The sequence below is a fragment of the Bufo bufo genome, chromosome 7, assembly GCF_905171765.1.
Source record: "Bufo bufo chromosome 7, aBufBuf1.1, whole genome shotgun sequence".
Lineage (NCBI taxonomy): Eukaryota > Metazoa > Chordata > Amphibia > Anura > Bufonidae > Bufo > Bufo bufo.
This window is the reverse complement of record NC_053395.1, coordinates 179,492,616-179,507,753: the sequence shown is the minus strand read 5'-3', so window position 1 is coordinate 179,507,753 and position 15,138 is coordinate 179,492,616. Positions and strand designations below refer to the sequence as shown.

Here is a 15,138-nt window from a genome sequence, read left to right as displayed (position 1 = left end):
CCATCTAGACTGGGTGATTGAGTAGAGCACCTTGTCCGTGCCATGGTGCTCACACCTGGTTGTGTACAGATAACTGTAGCCTGGTTGGCGTGGTTCTGCAACCTCTGTAGTGCACCTTTAGTGGATTTCCCAGTGACTGTAGCCACACCTGAGCGGTACCGCAGACCGTGGTTCTCCACGTAATACCTCGGTCTGTTTCAGGGTTCGTGGATAGATCTTGGTCACTTGGAATTTTATATATTTAGTAGGTTACTTTTCCTCACACAATTTTGTATATTTAATAAAGTATTACTTTTAGCTAATCCCCATTGCGTTCCTATCGACAGTGATTAATTTTTGATGGTGGAACGCAAACCACTATAAGCTCGTCAGTGATTTGTTGTCCATATGAAAGTTAATGGTGCCTTCTGAACAGGCGAAAGAGACCAATATGTAGGAAGGAGGGATTTGTAATGTAGCTTCAATCCATGACCATCACTCTGGTGCAGATCTCAAGCTCAACCTTCTTGTACCACAGTAGGACAATAGAAGACAACGTGTTTCAGGGCCAAATAAAGCCCCTTGTCAGTATCAACAGAGATAAAACTGATCTGTCTCTGCTGAACCTGACAAAGGGGCTTCAATTGGTCCTGAAATGCGTTGTTTGTGGGACATAATTAAACGTTCAAGCTCCTACAGTGGTACAAGAACATTGAGCTGGACTCAGGTCTGCACCAGAGTGATGGTCATGATTTAGAGCTACACTACAAATCCCTCCTTCGTACAATTTTTGGATAGAAATCGCATGCCTATAACTAGTGAAGACTGTATCTAAAGGACTATAGAGGTGACAAATTACATCTCCATAGATACATACTGCATCATGTCAGGCCCGGTCTGCAGTCCATTGACAAGAGTGCAGGGTACTGATAAAAAGAGCTTGTATTCTGCAGTTATTTTTTACTTTAGGTTTTTACTTAAAAAGGAAAAGTCTTCAGCGTTATCTCTAGGATTGCGCTATTTCCTGTTTCGCAGTTGAAAGAGCTGAATTAATGTCACTGCAACCCAAACCCAAGACATCTACAATCCATTTCCAGGAATAAATCCTGATGACGCAATGAGCGTTTAAAGTCGATAAAAGCATTAACTCTTTGTGCTGCCATTACAATATTGCTGGTACTTGGTTATGGATCTGGAATAACATGAAGCCTAAATCGGAGGAATGCAATTACAAATTATTAGGAATAAAATGTTTCCATAACCAGTACTTCCAGGAATATAATAATATGGCTGCCAGATACTACCATCCTGTAGCTAACATACAACACGGCCTTGTTTCCTAGCCTTAATAGCACCTTATTTACTATTGGTCCATTGAGTGACTTGATATGCATCACATCTTGGCAAGCAGTAACTCTCCTTCTCTCAAGTCACTGTAGACTTCAGACAGTCCTCTTGACTTTTGTTACCTTCACACCAACACACAGTGTCGACTTCACACTGCCCCTGAGCACTTAAAGGGGTTATCCAAGACTAAAAAATGCTCCCCCATATGCCTGGCCCCTCACACTAATTCTACTTACCTGTCTCCCCGCGCCGCTCCTGGTCCCCTCACCGCCGCTGCTGCTTCTAGGGAGCCTCGTCCCCCGCACTGCCTGTCATTGGCTGCTTTCCCCCGACACCGGATGTTTTCATCTGCGCACGGGGAGAAGCAGTAGCGGCGGTGCGGGGACCAGGAGAGGCGCGGGGAGCCATGTAAGTAGGATCAGTGTGAGGGGCCCAGGCATATGGGGGGGCATTTTTTAGTCTTGGATAACCCCTTTAAGCAACTAATCAATAACTCAACTTCAACTCTTTAAGGGTACGGCCACACGATCAGGTTTCCTGATACAGTTTTGGAAGCCAAAATCAGGAGTGGATCATATAAGGAGAGAAAGCATAAAGGACAGATATAAATTTTCCTTTTCTTTTTTCTAAGGCTACTTTCACACTAGCGTTCGGAGCGGATCCGTCTGATGTTTCATCAGACGGATCCGCTCCGATAATGCAGACGTTCGCATCCGTTCAGAACGGATCCGTCTGCATTATAACTTAGAAAATTTTCTAAGTGTGAAAGTTGTCTGAGCGGATCCGTTCAGACTTTACATTGTAAGTCAATGGGGAACGGATCCGCTTGAAGATTGAGCCATATGGTGTCATCTTCAAGCGGATCCGTCCCCATTGACTTACATTGTAAGTCTGGACGGATCCGCTCGCCTCCGCACGGCCAGGCGGACACCTGAACGCTGCAAGCAGCGTTCAGGTGTCCGCTCACTGAGCGGAGGCTGAGCGCTGGCAGGCGGATGCATTCTCAGTGGATCCGCCTCCACTGAGAATGCATTGGGGCCAGACGGATGCGTTCGGGGCCGCTCGTGAGCCCCTTCAAACGGAGCGCACGAGCGGACACCCGAACGCTCGTGTGAAAGTAGCCTTATTCACTTCAAGACTTTCAAAACTGCATCAGGAAACCTGACTGTGTGGCCGTTCCCTTACTCAGGTTGCAGTGCATGTAAAGAGAAAGGGGTCACTACCATTCTGGATCTTCTTCTAGGTAACCTTACCCAACAGACACCACCTAGTATATTCCTGTTCAGTCCACTACACTTTCAAACTAAACCAATCAGGCCACACTATGGGCATCAGGGCAGCCAACCTTCCACTACACTCCCCTGAGTCACTGTCTCCACACAGCCCCATCTTGACTTCAGCTCTAGCCTCCCTTGAATATGAGTCTAGCACCACCAAACTTGCTTATCTGGTCCTAACAGGGCAGATAGGCTAACCTCTGGCACTCTAGCATGCTCCATTCATTTCTATGGAGTTTAGAGAACAGCCAAGCAAGTGTGCATCTTGGAAGTTGTAGTTTTACCACAGCTGGAGTGTGGGAGGTAAGCCATCACAGCTCTAGGCTTTGATTGGCAATGTTGGAAACACAGCTCTTGCCCATGATCTCCAAAGAGATACGCCAGGCAGCCAACAATACAGTGTTAGGAAGGCCCAGTGTCTCACACTCCTGCCTTCGAGCAGTTTCGCCCCTCATGCAGACTCTTCACCCTCGGCCCATTGGCCCCAAAACACAACTTTTTATCTTTTCCTTTAGTGAAAAGATGCATCAGAATGCTCATGCCCATGTCAGCATCAGGCTCTTCTTGGGCCTATACGGACAATGACATCTACTCCTTTGCCTACCTTAACTGTTGAGAAACGAGTCACCCTCATTGTCAGACTCATTGACATGGTATGGTAGTACTCCTAAACACAAAATCAGATACATACCGTATATAGTACAAGAACTACATTCTTTTTACATAGTATCCAAAAAACAGCCAAAAAGAAGTCGTTTTCTTGAAAAACTGCAGCTAAGGCTACTTTTATACTAGCGTTAATATTTTACGGTATTGATATCCGTCATAGGGTCTCAAGACCGGAAAAAAACACTTCAGTTTTTTTCCCCATTCATTGTCAATAGGGACAAAACGTAACTGAACAGAACGGAGCGCTCCAAAATGCATTCCTTTCCGTTTAGTTGCGTTCTCATACCGGAGAGCAAACCGCAGCATGCGTCATGGGATGCAGAGCAAGACGGATCAATGGGGACGGATCCGTTTAACTCTGACACAATAGAAAGAGGATCCGACCCTCATTGACTTTTAAAAGGAGTTCACGACTGATCCATCTTGGCTATGTTAAAGATAATACAACTGGATCCATTCATAATGAATGCAGATGGTTGTATTATGAGGAACGGAAGCGTTTTTGCTGAGCCCTGCTGGATCAAGTGAAAACACGAGTGTGAAAGTAGCCTAACCTGTCCAAGAAACAAATAGAGCAAGCAGTCTCTTTACCTGAAAAGGAGAATGCATGATAAACCTGCCTTGTACTTAATCTCATTTCTTTGAAGACGTACTTCATTAAAAGGAGGACAGGCTTCTGACTCATTCTTTGGTGGACCGGCACATATTTAGGGGAACAATTCAGTTAAAAGACCTAAATGGTACTAGGAAAACTTTTCTCGCTGACTTACAGGCAACACTACTAGTCTCCACAGGAGCAAAGAGGTCCCGCTTGTGTCACCCCCTTGCTATGGCACATAGTACTAAGCAACACCCTGTTCATATTTGGGTCACTGCATTTCAAAATTTACACAGGAAAATAATGTATCAGGGTCTATGAAGGATTGCTTGGAACGTTGGAAGGTATTTAAAATGTTCTTCTTTTCTTTACAAATGTGGAATTCAGTTTAATGAATCCAGACAAAGTAATCTACTAGATACGAGTTATCCCATATCAACTGGATAGGAGATAACTGCTAGCTCAGTGGGGTCCGCACATTGGGACCCTTACCAATTACCAGAACAGGGGTTCTGTGCCGCCCATTCTCGAGAGCTGTATGACCGCAGCCAGGATCAGTTAAGCGGAGCAGCAGGGGATCATTCATGCTGTTGCTCTATGGCACTAATGCAGACTGACGAGTACGCCACTCGGGTATCTATGCCACTGCCATAGACAGCACAAATAATCGACCACATCCCCCTTTAACTCCTTTACATCTAATCATGTGTAATATACGCCATGACATAAAGCAATGACTAGAACGTCATAGCTTCATCCTGTAAAGCACAGAATCTTAGCTCTAGGTATAATATGGAAATCAGCTTGCTAGGAGATGATTTGCATACCCTCTTCCCAGAATCCCAGAGGAGCATTGCCCGGCCTATAAGACTCCTCAAGCGTATTAGGCACTCTCCATAAGGAGATATAGTGTCCCCCGAATCCTTGGTAAAACAATAGAAGTCGAGGAACAGGGTGAAAAGTTTTACTTCTTGGTTCTGTGTAGGGTAATGCAGGGCCAGATTAAGGGCTCCAGGAGTACGGAGCACTCCGTATATTGGGGTCCCCAAACTAACATGAAGCCTTCCTCCACTACATACTGGACGACATTTAATAAGACTTGTACACTGTCTTTGGAGTAAACCATGAAGAATTCTCAGTGCACTGTGCACCGTACTGTAGTGTACTTGCCAACATTAGCAAGCTAGTTTAAAGCCCACATCAAGCATTGGTGGCATATCGCCACCTCTGGAACCCACACCTATCTTTAGAACGGAGCCTGCAAAGTGAAGGAGGGTGCACGTGTAGCCGCACCCCGCAAGTGCGGCCACCACTCCATTCACTTCTATGGGGCTGACGGAAATAGCCGAGCCAGCGCTTGGCTATTTTTGGCAGTCCCATAGAAATGAATGAAGAGGGCGGATGTGTACGCGCAGTGCACCATCCTTCACTTTGCGGGCTTTGTTCTAAAGAACTCCAGAGGTCCTCTGGGACCTGCACCTATCAGAAATTGTGTGCATATCCTGGCACATTGGTGGCGAACCTATGGCAGGGGTCTCAGAGATGGCGCTCAGAGCCCTCTCTGTGGTCACCCATGCCCTGGAAAAAGTCTAAGATGTACCAATATGCCTTAGACTTTTCCTGCCATTCATCAGTGCATTCATCATTCACTATGCATGGGATTTGCCAACTCCACTAGGAGCTCAGAAGGTCTTCCCTTTTTCCGGGAGCCTCCCAGATATTCAAGGAGAGTTGGCAAGTTTATACTATAGATGTAATAACTTGTACATACGTACCTATTCACAAACACTCATTACATGTATAACTTAATTATAGAACTATATGTGCATCATATGTGTGTGCATTCACTGTGCACTGAGAGAAGCGGAGAGATGTTCAGTGTGCACAGCAAAGTTTACAGCATCTTTTTAGCCCCCGTTAATTCAGGTTTTACTGTTACGCTGGGTTCACAATAACGTTAATATGAAAGTAATGGAAGTGCTGGCTACAACTGAGTCTTCTCAGGATGGTGCTTTTTTACCGAACATAAAAGTCTTGCATGCAGGTCATTTTTGTCAGTTTTTTTTCCGGACAGTATCTGTGATGGAGATACTAGACAATGCAGATATAATTAGATTAAAGTATAGCATCAGATCCAAGTTTAACACAATGGATCTAAGCAAAGTACATAAATACAGCACCAGAACCAAGCTCATTGCATAAATACAGCACCAACTACTGATTTCCATGAAGCTCATTTTCCCGCATTAAAAGGGTTTTCCAGGAATTAAAAAAATGTAAATACTTAAATATTATTTTATAATGAATTTATTCACAAATACCTTTCATTACATAGAATCGCTTGTTTTGTCTCGGGAGCAATCATTGGGAGAAATAAAATGGCCGCCGTCTTATCAGTACACACAAAACCTGTCCTAATCACACAGGAGGACAAGTTACTTCACCACAATGAGCCTAAGAGCTGCCTCATCCTCCTCTCTGCTCTGCTTGTCAGGAATCATGATCCTGAATACAGGGGAATCTCTGTGGGAATGGAGAAGATGAGGAGACATGAGAGGAGGGTGAGGTGTGGCTAATGAGCAGCAGCACTTGTATGCAGTCTCCATTACCACAGTCTGTCCTGTCCGTCCTCTCTGTACTTCATGTCTCCTCATAAAATCAATTCCCCAGAGATTCAGCTAAAGTTCTCATTATCTCTATTCAGGATCATAATCCCTGACAAGTAGAAGAGGAGGAGGAGGCAGCTCTTTATCTCAGTGTTGTAAAGTAACTTGTCCTCATATGTGATCAGGACAGGTTTTGTGTGAACTCATGGGACAGCGGCCATTTTGTTTCCCCCGATGATTGCTACCCAAACATATCGAGCCATTATAAATAATGAAAGGTATTTGAGAATATATTTATAATAAAGTAATATTTAAGTATTTTCATTTTCTTAATTCCCAGAGAACCCCTTTAAACGAAGTTCTACAGCAGCTATGTACTGTATTTTATGGCATAAGTTTATCTGCCGTGTGTTTTTATATGGTTTGCAGTAGGTTTTACCCATATATCAACACCAGCAATATGTAGTCTATTAATTCACTGGGAACTAATGAGATTACTAAGGCTTATGGGAAAAAGAAATTGCTTCCTCATGTGCTGCCTCTAAGCGAGCCTCAGTGACATGTCCGTTGTAAATATTTCATGCACGTAATTCTTGTACAACGTTTTCTTGTCAGTCATACCTTCGTGTTTTCCCCTGCGTTACAGCATTGACATCACCTGAACTTTAATATTTCAGGAAAATGCATGCAATACAGTAATATGCCCAAAGAAAATATTACAGCTGTCAAAGTGCAGTCCCTGAAAGAAACAGAATTAATTGCTGTCATTGATTTGAAAAAGTAAAATCTCGACTACAGTTCTGACTAAGTGAAAATGTTCTGAATATTCTAGGTGCAAATTCTAAAAAATTCTGAAACCAAAGCCGGTCTTCGGCAGTGTTCCCTCTAAGCCTCTGCTGTTGCCGAGCGGAGCAGTTAGGTAGCTGGGCAATACATGGTGAAAGGTGGGCAGTCTCTTACTAAAGGTGCATTCCTATGTAGCAACCACGTGATAAATATCGTGTGCCCATAATTTAAAGAGGAATTCTCATCTCTAACATTTCTGGGGATTTACAATAAAAGTGTGACAGATGCTGACTCTCTTGAGAACACTTGCCTATGGCAGTGTATGGAGAAGTGGCTCAACATGTGATACCTCCTTCCTGTGGTATCTGAATTTATGGGCCTCCTGTGGATATTTCATAAAACTCTTATTTGCAGTCCTACTGTATGTCCACTACAAATAACACAGTGATAGCCCCCCCCCCCCCCCCCCATCCCAGTGCCATCAGCCACCCCCATCTCAGTGCCATCAGCTACCCCCAGGGACAAACACACACATGCACAGACACACACACGCGGGGACACACACAGCTAGGCCTCACCATATTCCAGCCAGGCTCCTCTCCGTAAAGGAACACAGCTCTCTGCTCTTCTGGCTACTCCCCCACTGGTCACATGGGCGATGACATCAGGAGGGTCCTTTAGCCCAATAGCAAAAACCATCTACCCTGTTCTGAGTTCTGGGGCTACCCACCCTGGCAGTGCACACAGCGAAGCTGGGGTGAGCTGCCCTAGAATTCAGAAGAGGCAGTTTGATGAAGCCCAGGACGCGTCTGCCGGGGTGAGCGGGGCTGCAGAGGCACTGAACGGGGGCACCATGGAAGCTGCGCAGCTTAAAGGGAGCAATGGTTTCCAGTACTCGAGTCTTGTTGGCAGATGTTGCCAAGATCTCAGGACAGGCCATCAATCAGGGACGGACTGGCCATAGATCCTACAGGAAAACTTTCTATGGGTCGATGCCCTCCTCACAGGTGGCGACCGGATACATAGTGATCAGATTCTGGGAGCATCAATTACTTATGCACCTGGCCAATGGCCGCAGGTGCCCTCCTGAACTCAACTGTATCATCATCCTCAGGACAGTGATAGAGTTGAATACTGTGGCGAGGGCGGCAGTATTTTGTGCTGCACTGTGATATTTGGTTCTGCTGGGGCGCTATTTTGTGCTGTATTATGGTATTACAGGTTCCGCCTACTTCTTTTATCCCTTCCTACTTGTGCCTACTGCCGTCTTCTGTCAATTTGGACCTGCCTACAACATGGGGCCACTTTTAGGTTTTCTTCCATGGCCACTTTAAGTTTCCAGTCTGCCTCCGCCATTAATGTCAGATGGCCGACACCCCATAATTTTAGAGTAGCTTTGGCAGCGGAACTACACAGCTCTGTCCATTGTGCAGTGGGTAGAGTTTGTAACTGCAACGCTGGTCACATTCCGGAGCTGCTCTGAAACAGCTGATCGGTGGAGCTGACCTCCGCCAATCTGATATTCATGATATTCTCATACTCTGAGGATAATGCATCAGTATTAAAATGCTGGACAGCCCCTTTCATTTGTTGAGCCTCCAATGCAAATTCCATCAAAGGACCCAGGCAAAATACACTGCTCAAAAAAATAAAGGGAACACAAAAATAACACATCCTAGATCTGAGTTAATTAAATATTCTTCTGAAATACTTTGTTCTTTACATAGTTGAATGTGCTGACAACAAAATCACACAAAAATAAAAAAATGGAAATCTAATTTTTCAACCCATGGGGGTCTGGATTTGGAGTCACACTCAAAATTAAAGTGGAAAAACACACTACAGGCTGATCCAACTTTGATGTAATGTCCTTAAAACAAGTCAAAATGAGGCTCAGTAGTGTGTGTGGCCTCCACGTGCCTGTATGACCTCCCTACAACACCTGTGCATGCTCCTGATGAGGTGGCGGACGGTCTCCTGAGGGATCTCCTCCCAGACCTGGACTAAAGCATCTGCCAACTCCTGGACAGTCTGTGGTGCAACGTGACGTTGGTGGATAGAGCGAGGCATGATGTCCCAGATGTGCTCAATTGGATTCAGGTCTGGGGAACGGGCGGGCCAGTCCATAGCATCAATGCCTTCGTCTTGCAAGAACTGCTGACACACTCCAGCCACATGAGGTCTAGCATTGTCTTGCATTAGGAGGAACCCAGGGCCAACCGCCCCAGCATATGGTCTCACAAGGGGTCTGAGGATCTCATCTCGGTACCTAATGGCAGTCAGGCTATCTCTGGCGAGCACATGGAGGGCTGTGCGGCCCTCCAAAGAAATGCCACCCCACACCATTACTGACCCAATGCCAAACCGGTCATGCTGGAGGATGTTGCAGGCAGCAGAACGTTCTCCACGGCGTCTCCAGACTCTGTCACGTCTGTCACATGTGCTCAGTGTGAACCTGCTTTCATCTGTGAAGAGCACAGGGCGCCAGTGGTGAATTTGCCAATCTTGGTGTTCTCTGGCAAATGCCAAACATCCTGCACGGTGTTGGGCTGTAAGCACAACCCCCACCTGTGGACGTCGGGCCCTCATATCACCTGTTTCTGACCGTTTGAGCAGACACATGCACATTTGTGGCCTGCTGGAGGTCATTTTGCAGGGCTCTGGCAGTGCTCCTCCTGTTCCTCCTTGAGCAAAGGCGGAGGTAGCGGTCCTGCTGCTGGGTTGTTGCCCTCCTACGGCCTCCTCCACGTCTCCTGATGTACTGGCCTGTCTCCTGGTAGCGCCTCCATGCTCTGGACACTACGCTGACAGACACAGCAAACCTTCTTGGCACAGCTCGCATTAATGTGCCATCCTGGATAAGCTGCACTACCTGAGCCACTTGTGTGGGTTGTAGACTCCGTCTCATGCTACCACTAGAGTGAAAGCACCGCCAGCATTCAAAAGTGACCAAAACATCAGCCAGGAAGCGTAGGAACTGAGAAATGGTCTGTGGTCACCACCTGCAGAACCACTCCTTTATTGGGGTTGTCTTGCTAATTGCCTATAATTTTCACCTGTTGTCTATTCCATTTGCACAACAGCATGTGAAATTGATTGTCACTCAGTGTTGCTTCCTAAGTGGACAGTTTGATTTCACAGAAGTGTGATTGACTTGGAGTTACATTGTGTTGTTTAAGTGTTCCCTTTATTTTTTTGAGCAGTGTAGTTTAGAAAAATGCTTGGCTCCATTACAGAAACTGACAGATTCCATTGTGGTTGGTGGGGTGTCACATGATAGCTCTGGTGCTGCCATTTTTTTGTTTTTCTCATCCTAGAACAGGTGAAGGGAATCATCTCACTAGCGCCACCTTGTGGAGGTGGCTCCATATGAATCAAAGTCCGACTTTTTAGCAAGCCTTGGGACATGACAAAGGAAAAGAGCCAAGCCAAATAACCAACCACAGACAACTGCTTGTTCCACATCTGTACGGAGTAGGATTCTGGCTGGTTGAGTGAGATGATGGAGCTAGTGAGACAGTTCTCTTTACCATATTAATATGCAAAATATTATTATCTCCATCCACAACAGGTCTCCTTGAGGGGAGCCAGTACCCTGCCCAAGAACAGAACAGAAAAATTTAAAAACTAACTCAGATGTGAACGTCACGAAAGTTGGAAGCTGAACCTAAAATTAAAAGACTAACTCCACCAGTTTTAAACGTACTCCCATATTCCAGCCTCCCACCATCAAGCTGTGTCCATTTCAGGATTGGATGCTATATTTCCGTTCAATATGGTTCAGCTATAGCAGTGATGGGGAGTAATTTAAAGGGGTTATGTGGGTTGCCCCACGATCCCATGCGGTAGTCACTTCCAGGATACCTGCCATACACATGATCCTAGCCTGGGGTTAGAACCCACAGCGCCGTGCCAAGAGATTCAGACTAACACATCAAGTTACATAGTTAATACGGTTGAAAAAAGGCACAAGTCCATCAAGTTCAACCAAGGGATAGGTGGGGACGTGAATTTTAGAAAAGGGGGTGAGACCCAGATTTCAACACATTTTCATAAGCATTAACGTCATTTACTTTTAAGAATTCATCTAAACCCTTTTTAAAACTGTCCACTGTTCCTTCTGTGACCACGTCCTAAGGCTACTTTCACACTAGCGTTTTTGCTGTATCCATTAGGATTCAGCAAAAACAGTTCCATTACTGATAATACAACCATCTGCATCCGTTATGAACGGATCCGGTTGTATTATCTTTAACAAGGCCAAGACTGATCCGTCATGAACTCTATTGAAAGTCAATGGAGGACGGATCCGTTTTCTATTATGGCAGATTGTGTCAGAGAAAACTGATCCGTCCCCATTGACTTGCATTGGGGGTCATGCTGGATCCATCTTGCTCCACATCCCTGGACAGAAAGCAAACTACAACATGTTGCGGTTTGCTCTTCGGTATGGGGGCATTTTGGAGCTCTCCGTTCTGTTCAGTTCAGTTTTGTCCCCATTGACAATGAATGGGGACAAAACTGAAGCCTTTTTTTTCCATTATTGAGCCCTTATGACGAATCTCAATACCGGAAAACTAAAACGCTAGTGTGAAAGTAGCCTAAGGTAGACTATTCCACAGTTCTGAAGACTGCTCTTGTTAATGCTTGTCTAGCAAATAATGGGAACATTTGGGGGACTTTAATGATACCTGTCAATTTTAATAATAGCAGGGCTTGGGAGAAAGGCCATATATTTTCTGAAAGTAGACAGTGACGCATTGCGAAATTATAATTTAACACTCACGGAGGCCTTTGTGCAACTTTACAGCAAAACGTAACTTTTTGTAAAAAAAAACACAAAAACAAACGTAAACAAATCGATACTTGTAGTCAGGGGCGTAGCTAAAGGCTCATGGGCCCTGATGCAAGAGTTCAGCTTGGGCCCTCCTTCCCTCAGTGATTTATGGCCTAGGGCAGGGAAGCACATTGCCTTTGTGCTGCCTGAGGCAGAAATTGAAACGGTACCCCCGCCCCATGCCAAATTCTTGACCTAACCCCTTCCCTCCAGTAAGAGGTCTAACTTGAACAACATGCACTTTCTATATTACTGGTGTCTTCATATGCGGCACAAGGGTCGTTGGGCCCCCTCAGGCTCCTGGGCCCGGTAGCGACTGCTACCTCTGCACCCCCTATAGCTACGCCCCTGCTTGCAGTTAATTTGGTGTCAAGTGTTTTTGTTTTTTTTGACAGGAAGAGTAGCCTGAAATCTGATGAAATTTGTGATGGTGGCTCCAAAGCAAATGAGTGTACAGAGCCTGAGGGCCCCTTTACACAGTCTGATAAATGAAAAAAAAAAATGCTTATTCCCCATCATTGCCCAGTGTAAACACTTGTCTGTCCACCCGACAAAAGGGCGACTTTCCTGCAGCACAAGTATGTGTTGCCGACAATATGCAAACTGAATGGGAGATGAATAATTGTAGTAACAGTCATTTATTTCCCCATTGAGGATGCTGCCTTACTTTCAACTAGAATGGGTCCTTGATCCGTACACACCGCAGTTTTTTTTTTAACATAGTGCTTCCGTTGGGTTCCGATCCATGCTTCCGTTACGCATCTCCATTATTGTGGACCCATTCAACTGAATGGCACACAACGTTCGTGTGCAAGAGACCTTAGTCTGCATCGGGCTGTATAACAATGGACTTATATATCAGTATATCAGTGACTGGCACTTGTTGGGGGCTGAAATTGCCCCTCGTAAAAGAACCCTAATGGAGAGCACTTCCAGTACTTTTAGTGTTGCTGTGGTTGTTGTGATGATATTGTTACATACAGTTCTCCCCTTCATTTTGTTTGCTACCTTTCTGTTGCATTAATATTCTTTTTTTTTGCTGGGAGCCATGGAAGCAGATGTTAAGGCTTTGAACGCTTTGTGTCATGTCTTTATGAAATTTAGGATTGCCGTTAGCCATGAAGTAACTTGCCTTTAGAACGTAAGGGTGGAGTGTATTGTCTCCTAGCAAATATCTAGGTATATTGGCCACCTGGTTCCTGATTTATCCAGAGTTTTTTTTTTATGGAGCATGAAACATGCAGTGTCGACAACCATTCCCCGCATGAGGAGGAACTTGGGACCTTTAGGCTGGAGCTACATAGTGACACTGGTCGCGGCCAGGATCGGAGAGTAGCGGTGATCCCGTAGAAATAAATGGAATCGCTGAGCCAGTCACAAGAAATGCAGCCGTGTTGGGTTTCTTGTGACTTCGGCGGCTATCCGATTCATGTCTATGGGATCACCGCTACTGGCCGTGACCAGTGTTGCCGTGTAGCCCTAGTCTTAGGGTACGTACGTCCACACGGTCAGATTTCTGCATGTAGTTTTGAAAGCCAAAATCAGGAGTGGGTCATAAGAGGAGAGAAAGTATAAAGGGCAGATATGGCTTCTCTTTTTTATGGGGGCAGCTAATCATCCCATTAATAGCCCATTCACAAATGGACAACATTATTACTAAATATGGAAAAATAATAGTAACATATCCATGTACAGCAGCTTGTTGATGGTTTCCATGCAACAGCATGAGCTATATTTCTACACGGTGTGCATACCATATCACGGATGCGGACCCATTCACTTCAGTGGGTCTGCAATCCAGAAGGAGTGGTGCGGAACGGAGGCACGGAACCACACGGAAGCACTACGGAGTGCTTCCGTGGGGTTTCTCTCCCCCCTATTTTTTGGCGAGGGGGCAGACGGATTACGGACCCATTCATGTTAAATGGGTCTGTATCCGTCTGCGGCAGCCGCACGGATGATGCCCGTGCATTGGGGACCGCAAATTGCATCAAAACTGTTTCATGCTCATTTATTTCCGAATTGGAATTGGAGTATTATCTTTCTTTGTATCTGATGTACTACACGTCTTTTCCAGGTTCATGTTCTGCTGCGCATTATTTTCACTTAGAACAATTATGCAGTGATGTCTGTAACGGCGGCAGAATTCCTTTGTGCTTAGAAAGGCTATTTGCAGTTGATAAAGCATTAGCATTTAATATCTTGATTTATTTCGACTTTCAGATTTCCGATTGAAGCGCTCCATCACCTATTGCATGTGGAATTAGATAACGGACTTCCTGTTTTCTCCATCTACCTGCGGAGAGGCAAAGAAATGGGCTTAACACTTTAACGGCCATAGTTACGCACACTGGTTGAAGGTGAGATGTTCATTCATATGGATTATACTGTATTTTTCGTCCTGTAAGATGCACCTGCACATTAGATGCTCCTAGGTTTTATAGGAGAATAAGAAATAAATATTTTTCATTAGACCTCAGATCAGACCACCAATCAGAACCCCAATGTTAATCAGATTTCAGCCTAGAGCCCCAATCAGACCCCCAATGTTAATAAGACCCTCAATCAGACCTCAGCTTAGACCCCTATGTTAATGACCCCCAATCAGACCTTAGATCAGGACCCCCAATATTAATAAGACACCAGTAAGACCTCAGCTCAGACCCCAATGTCAATGACCCCCGACCAGACCTCAGATAAGAGCCCCAATATAAATAAGACACCCCCACTCAGACCTCATATGAGACCCCCATACCTCAGATGAGACCACCATGCCTCAGAGCAAATAAAAAAATAAAAAATAAAATCAACTTACCTCTCCTGCACCGGACGCCACCACTCCTAAGATCTTGCTCTCCTCTTCTTCCTGCCGTGCATTGTGCTGTGACTCGATGCGCACAGCGTGAGGTCACAGAGCGCCGACGTCCTCATGCTGTGCGCAGTCACAGCACAGTGAGAGGTCGAGGACCAGGAAGCGGTGAGTACAGAGCTTCTCGGTCCTCCAGTACAAAGGAGCGCTTCCGTTATGGGTATTTTCGC

The 15,138-nt window shown here is 45.4% G+C and overlaps 1 protein-coding gene across 4 annotated transcripts in view; it reads left to right on the top strand.

Moving 5' to 3' along the window:
- The window catches only part of OSBPL6 (oxysterol binding protein like 6), a 284,303-nt gene that overhangs the window by 38,417 nt on the left and 230,748 nt on the right, over positions 1 to 15,138 (top strand). For all 4 annotated transcript variants that reach the window (XM_040441312.1, XM_040441315.1, XM_040441310.1 and 1 more), the window contains one exon: positions 14,323 to 14,459. The gene's annotated coding sequence lies outside the window, so the exon portion shown is untranslated. The remainder of the gene's footprint in view (positions 1 to 14,322; positions 14,460 to 15,138) is intronic.